The following is an 8320-nucleotide window of genomic DNA, read 5'->3' on the forward strand; positions in this document are numbered from 1 at the left end:
GTGGAATGTACTCCACTTTAAGTATATATGTTTACTGTGCTTGCACTGCTACATTTAGACCTCTGAAATTTACAAACTTTGAAAAGTAATATTGAGGAGAGCAAGCAGAACAACAGAGGATAATTCCACTGGTGCTATGTGTCTTTAAGTCACTAATTAAGACCTTTTGAAGGTGTTTGAGACAGTCTTTTATCAGAATATGAAATATCATATTGGTGCTAAAACAAGCAAACAAACAAACAAAAAAACAAACACAAAGATGCCAGACCCTCTCCATCTGTCCATAATATGATCCCTCAGAGAATGCCAGCAACTGATCTGTGGCTCTTCAGACTTCTGATTAATGACACTCCTGCATTTGACAGGACCATAAACAGAGAATTATATTGTCTTAGTATGTGTCCATGTTTTAAAAGGACAACACTTGTAATATTCTACTTTTATCCTAAAAATTATAATATGTATGATTTTCTTTGTGGTTTCAAACGGACCTGGACTTAGCCAATGCTCAGTGAAACGCTTTGGCTGAGTAAAATCCAGTACTGTTTTGAGAGTGAAACACAATCTCTTTGTGTCATTTACATACACACTGAAAGAATTCAGTGTGTAACTAGTCCTCAGCTAGCACAGCTTTTGACAAAGATTCATGGAACAGATACATTTTTATTCCACATAAGAATTCTTCCCCAGAGTTAAAGACAGTACAGTTAGAACAGTGCACCTTGACATTTTCTTGTATTTATTATATATATATATACAAGATAGGAAGCAGAGCATAAACAAAAGTTCAGGTTAAGCCATGGAACCTACAGCAGTAGGTCTATTGAGAAATGACTATGCACTTTGGAACTTACAACTTATATGTTGTACGGTACACTTTCCAAACAGGACTAGACGTTGTAAATTAATTTATAATTCTGTAATTCAACTGAAATTATTATAACGGGTATATATGTTATTGTATCTGTTATTTTTTAACTTGCTACAAATACCTTGAGTTTGTGGAATATTTTGTTTTCTGTGGATATAGAAAACTTCACTTTTAACAAATAGGTACACAGGTATTTCACAACATCCTGTAATGGTGCTAGGCATTAACTATTGTAATCACACTGTAACTAACAGCAGCAAAAAATTATCTGGGTATAAGCTATTCCTTATGAGCAGCTCCTGATAAAACCAGCCACAAGCACTCAAGCATTAGATGAATATTTTTAACTGAATGGAGACAATTACAGCAAATCAGAAATTTGATTACCACACAAGATGTTTCTTTCCACTGTATTTAATTATTAGTTTACTAAAGGCCTTTCTATATTGCCTATCTGAATCTCCCCACTTTTGATCTTATTTTTCTTTTGGGTTGGATAATGACAACGACAGCGAATACCTACTTTGCTTGCCAGTGTCAGGGCTGCCTGATTGTTTGTCTGACGCAAAGTGCTGCTGGAACAGAAGTACTGAAATGTGCTGAAAACTTCAGATGTCTTCAGCAGTATGTCTTCTCTGATACATGTTGATTAAAGTTCTTGATGAGTTCAAGGTTATGCTGAAGCAAACTACCCCCGGTTTCTATTCTTATAGCCTTAAATATTTGTAGTAATTCTTTCTGAGGTGATAAGTGTGCCTTTCTAGTGTGCCTTTAAAGAAATCCTGGCTGTCAAAGAAATTAGCTCAGACTTTTGTTCCATTCTAAATATAAAATTATGAAAGTATACACAGACTAGAATAAAGCTAAAAATATTCATGGTCAAAATACTGTGAGAGGTATAAGAGTAATAATGAAGTAGTTGTCATGAACTATTGAGTGCAACTGTTTATATGATAATATCTGCTTGTGATTTTTTTCTCTTTTTTTGCTTCATTTAAACATTTCAGATGATGGGTAGCAATTGACACATTTTGGTGCTAACCTATTTGTTCTGGTGCTGAAGTTATACACTATTTTTGTGGAAGAGGAGTTTTACTTCCAATATTACTGTATACACTCCAGGGTTTTTGAGATCTTTTCCAGCTAAGCATATAATGCTTTCAAAGTACATTTTTATGGTTTATTCAGGCTCTAATGAGAGTTTTATTTGCAGCAGAGAAGAAAACGTATTCCTGTTCAAAACAAAAACAAACATCATCCTCCCCTCATCACAACAGCGAGGCGCCTGTGGAAAAAAATATGTGGAGAGTAAGACCTCTGAGAGCTATGATCTCAAACTGATGCTGAGCAGATCTGAGTGACCCCAAATCCTCTCTCTGGAGTAATAAATGACTTCAGAAAATCCAAGCTTGACCTTGCACACTTAGTCTTGAGAAGCTGTGTGTTCCTCTTCTCTGAGATCAGTTTGTTCCACTCTGAATTTGAGATGAGCTGGACCAGGCCTCAGTGAAGACCACAGGAGAGTTGATATAACCTTTATAGGGCTGAGAAAATTGGATTGGACTTGAAGTTCCCTACCAACATGGGGAAATACCACAGTAATCTGAATGAGGAAACCTTCCAGAGCAAAGGTGCTCTATAACATAGCCAGGATCTAATAGAAAGAAATATATCCATATCCATACCTTATAGGTAAATGGATAGATAGGTAGATAGGTATATGTATTTATAGATTGCCTGTGAGGATCTGGTTGCAAGCATGGATGCCCTCTTGTGGTTAAGAATGCTAATACATATTTAGATTTGACTTCCAAAAGTTTTTTTTTTTTTTTTTTTTTTTAAAGAAATAGATATAAATTTTGTTAATTTTCTTTAAAGTTTCTTTAAAGTTTATGGCCTTGATTTTAAAGATACGTGACTTAGTCTATCTTATCATTATCTTTGAGAAAAGTGGTCCATCACAAAAATCCTCCATTTCTTAGTTTTATGTCATTTGTAAATACAGAACTAAATCAAAATTGTATTGGCTGTTGCTTATCTACCATACAAAGTTCTAAAAGTAAGAGGTAAGACAGCTATTCAGATGTCAGATGAATTTTTGATTACATTACTTCAGATTCAGCAGTTCTCAAAAAGTAGGGGGTGGAAGTCTCCTTACTTAGATAATACATTCTAATGATGCCTAATAAAGTATGGATTTTAAAGGTCCAAATTACACTCGCAATTTGCCCATTATTGGGCAAAGATTTCAAGATTTTTTTGTTTTCAAGATTTTTTTTTTCTTCTGGAATAAAATGATATCACAGAATTTGAGCACACAGCATATTTATGGTGCTTTTTAAAACAGAGAATTCTTAGGCTCTAAGAAGAGCATGAAATTACTAAATTACTGTCAATAGCAAACTGAAATAACAATAACCTTCTCAAACTGCTTTATTTCAATAGAAAATAAATTGAAAAAGTAATAAAAGGAATAACATATCTGATTAATTCAACATAGAAAAAAATATCATTACTAATGATAGCTTCAAGATTTTCTTGCTGACCTTCAGTTGCTGAGTTTGTCTCAGGATATATTTATTTTCTGTTAGAGAAGAATCTTTTGCTCATATTATAAGGCAATGCATTCTAATGCATTTATGTAAGTTAATGGAGCAGGCATAAACTTTAGGTAGTTGCCCCACTCTGCTGAGCTCCTCCAGGTGTGAAGTGTGAAGTGTGAAGTGTGAGAAAACCAGACTGAAATGGTTTCAATTCAGTATCATCTTCTTGTCTTCTGCCAAAGAGAAAATTAAGAGTGAAAAAGAATTTATTATTCCTGCAGCTTTTGGCATCTTATAAATAAATAAATAAATAAATAAATTCTTTTAATACCCCTCATACTGACAATCCCTATAAATTATGCTTAGGTTGTTTTGGACGGCAGGAGAATAGAAGGGCTGTCCCTCAGCTTATATGTTTAACTCACTACAGCAATTCTTTTTCAAATCACTCAGCTGTTTATCATTTTACAAACTCATTAGAGCTTCAGTACATCATAAGTGAGAAATCATCTTAGATATGTTATTTAAGGTAAAAAAACCTATTCTTCAAGAGTGAGTGGTAATTTTGGAAGGTACTAGCTCTGAGGAGTTAAACATCTTGTTTCATGTAGGGTGCTCCTAAGTAATTAACGGTGCTTAAAAGCAGGGTTCATTTAAAAAACAAACCATTTACAGTTGCTTTTCTACTTCTATATGCTTTGCAGTAAGGAAGGAAGATTTTTCTGAGAACTGAATGTGCTGGGGATTGGAAAATAATTACATTTTTAAGCTTTCTATGTGAACCCAAGCTTCCCCCCCCCAAAAAAAAAAAAAAAAAAAGTATTTATACAGTGAAATGTCCTTTCAACCCCTCTCATATATCTTCAACATTTCTGGTTTAGATGTTATTTTTTTCCAATAATTGTGTATGTGACATTTTATCTTTTTTTTTTTTTTTTTTTTTTTTTTTTTTTCATCTTGCAGTGAACAATATACTGTTTTTTTCATATTGTCGTTTGGTACTATATACATGCTATACATGAGATATAATTTTGTATCCCTGTTTCAACCTTTACTACTTTGAAACTATAAAGAAATGTACATCATTTTGATCTATTTTGTAACATCTATGCAGTTAAATAAATAAGTAAAATGATCAATACTTACACTTGATGTTCTTTTGAGGCATCTTTTGTTGTTTCTTTTATTCATTTGCTCTGTGGAGAAGACAAGTTTTCAGAGAGCTAGTAAAAGACATATCTAACTGAATTCAGTTTAAATATGTTTATATAAAGGCGTATGCTTTGTATGTGAGCTTCATTAAATACTTGGAAGTCACCAGAATTGTGACATATAACAGTACTGAGAACCTGAACTCTTCAGTAGAGTTAGTGGTCAGGGGATGTTTTCTTCTGTGCCTCTGGGTAAGCTGACAAACTGGCACTCAGTCCAAAGACAATCATAGAATGTTAGAATCACAGAATGGCTTGGATTGGAAGCGACCTTAAAGATCATTTAATTCCACCCCCCTCTGCCCTTGGCAGGGATACCTCCCACTAGACCAGTTTGCTCAAAGTCCCATCGAGCCTGGCCTTGAACACTTCTAGGGATGGGGCATCCACAGCTTCTCTGGGCAACCTATGCCAGTGCCTCATCACCCTCACAGTAAATAATTTCTTTCTAACATCTAATCTAAATCTCCCTTCTTTTAGTTTAAAGCCATTACTCCTTGCCCTATGACTACACTTCCTGACAAAGAGTCACTCCCTAGCTTTCCTATAGGCCCCCTTTAGGTATTGGAAGGCTATAAGGTCTCAGTGGAGCCTTCTCCACTGAGCTAAACAACCCCAAATCCCTCAGCCTGCCTTTATAGAAGTTGTTCTTCAGTCCCTTGATCATATTTGTGTCCCTCCTCTGTACTCATTCTAACCTGTACAATGTCCAGGTTTTGGCTAAGATAGGGTTAATTTTCTACCTAGTCACTGATACGGTGCTAATAATAATGTTGAAAATAATGCTTTATAACACACTAATGCTTTAGTTGTTGCAGAATAGTGCTTACACAGACCCAAAGACTTCTCTGCTTCTCATGATGCTCTGGCAGCGAGGAGACGGGGGGTGCACAAGGAGCTGGGAGGATACAGAACCAGGACATTTGACATATACTGACTGTGGCATACCACACCATATGATGGCCTACTCAGCAGTAAAATCTGGGGGAAGGAAGGTGTAGGAGAATGTTCAGAATGATGGCACTTGTCTTCCCAATAAACTCTTATCCCTAATGAACCCTGCTTTCCTGCAAGTGGCTGAACACCTGCCTGCCAATGGAAAGTAGCAAATGAAATTCTGATTTTGCTTTACTTGCACACACAGATTTTGCTTTACTTAGCAAATGGTTTGTATCACAACACACAAATTCTCTCACTTTTATACTTCAGATTCTCTGCCATTACACCTGGGCGGGTAGTGTGTGAGAGGCTGTGTGGGGCCAAGCTGACTTCTGGGATCAATCCATAACAGAGGATATCCACTGAGGTGCTATAATTGACTTGGCCAAGTTCTCTTCCATGGAAAGAACTGCAAACAGAAAAAGAAATTCTTCAGTACCTGAGCATTTCTTCCTCCTGAGATGGTACCAAATGGTACATTTGAAAATTAAAAGCCAGAAATATATATTTAAAAGAAAGAAGCAAGCTATGTCATGAGAACAAAGGAGAAAAAAAGGAGGGACATAAGGCAATTTAAAAATATTAAGAGTTGTCATCACAAAGGCTATTCAAACTCATTGTGAAAATGCTTGGTTTTCTTTGGTTCATTCTTCACATGCAGGAAAATTTGAACACAACAAAAGTCATTTTTCTGATAATTCAACATGACATAAAGTTATTTTTCAAATTGTTAAGGGTTGATGTCCAGAGATGTGCTAGTCCAAGTGCAGGAGAAACTTTCTGAAAATTTCCCCCCTGGATACAAGAAAGGTCTGAAGAAAAATTTAGAGATTCAATTGGGAAGATATGATGGGAAAGAATAGAAGGAAGAACAGATTCTTTCAGGATGCCACAATGAATTTCTCTAATATGCTCTTTTCTTTTTAATTATATTGTGTACTTTTCATTATAAGTGTTTATGATGTAGACGTTCACTGAAATTTGGGATGAATAAATACAGCCCAAATGTTGGCACTCTCTGGAAACGATTGTAATAGCATTACATCAAATATAAGTAGATAGCCAACAATATTCAGTGTTGTTGCTCATCTCTTCCTTATACGAGCACAGTACTATTTGAACTGTAACAAAAATAATTTGGTTTTGCCTAATTGCTTACTTTTGGATAGACTTGGTTTGATTTCCTGTTTTCTCCTCCTCTCCTGTTTCTCCCCCATCTTTCTCTTGAACTATGAATTGGTCTGCAGTGTTTGGAAAGACAATGTTAAGTCAAATCAATCCACTATATTATTTTTCTTTTCTCTCTGTTGCCCTTTTCTTTGCATCTGATGCTGAAACAGAACTAACACATGGTCCCCAGTGTGGATCTCCCATAATTTCCATCAGTTAATCATAATTTTCATTATTTTCACACCCTGATTTTCTGCCTACAGAAACCAGGAGAAGCTGATGTGTATGTGACTCTCACCTGATATGGAGGCTGGTTGCAGGTGGGGAGTGTTTTCTCAAGTGTGGGAACTTGAAATCAGTTGCATAGCCCATACTTCAGATACAGGACAGGCAGACAGTCCACATGTAGTTGCACTATGGCTTGGAGTGCTTCTATGTTATTGTGTAGTGGTCATTGTAAACTCATGTACTCATGTACTGGATTATTTTATTTTATTTTATTTTATTTTATTTTATTTTATTTTATTTTATTTATTATAATTTTATTCTGGAGAAAGTGTCTTCTATTGCAAGACAGTATGTGTCCCCAGAGTAACAAAGTGGTATGATAGGTAGTCAATGTGGCATCCCAGCCATTTACAGACTGGGAGAGAGGGAGACATCTTCTTCATGAAATCACACAGTGCTTGGAGGCCCAGTCATATTCTTTGACATTAGTATTTGTGTGTGTGTGTGTGTTTGTATGTTCTGTGTGTTTTCTTTCATGTTAGTAACACAATAAACTAAAAATTAGAGGGAAAAACAGGCAGTTTTTTCCTATTTGTTCCTTTTGTTGAACAAGGGGAATATAATAATAGTTGCATTCCTTACATATACATTATAACAGGCCTTTACAGCAACCTCATGAAAATAGGTAATGGAAAATCAAATGAAGAGTTATCCATAATGGATAATAGGAATTGAGAATATATTTCCTCAACTTGGCAGTGCTTATAGCATTTTTTACTTTCTGTGGGATTTCTTCTCGAGCTCTAACTCCATCACTTTGAATTCTCTTTTCATCTGAGGCAAGACAGGTTTATTCGATTTTGTCTGTAAAACCTAGCACTGGACTTGCTCCACTGTATTTTTGTCAAAAAAGCTTGAAAGTATGTCTGTAAGCCCCAAACTCTTGAGTTCTTGCTCAATTTGCAGTACATACATCTGTAGCTGCAGCCTGTTTTCTGTAGATATTGGCACCAGTGAGAAATGGTAGTTTCAACCAACACAGACATCGCATAGTGACAGGAGCTTATTGCACCTAGATCACATCCAGAGTCTCCCCTGTAACTGAATGAGCATATAGAATTTCACCATTATTAGAAGCCAAGGTAGATGAATCTACATGTTTTACAATATCATTTTACTATCATGTAGAACAGTGCAGAGAGTGGTGTGTTAATATCCATGTAGGAGGCTAAATGTATTTATGTTTTTTAAATACCATTTTTTTCTACTATATGCTCTTAATATCTTTGTGGCTTTTCAGGCACTGTAGAATCCTTGGCTTTCTGCTTTTGGTTAGATTTAAATTTGGCACCATTTTT

This window comes from Aythya marila, assembly GCF_965140915.1.
Source record: "Aythya marila genome assembly, chromosome: 2".
Classification (NCBI taxonomy): Eukaryota; Metazoa; Chordata; class Aves; order Anseriformes; family Anatidae; genus Aythya; species Aythya marila.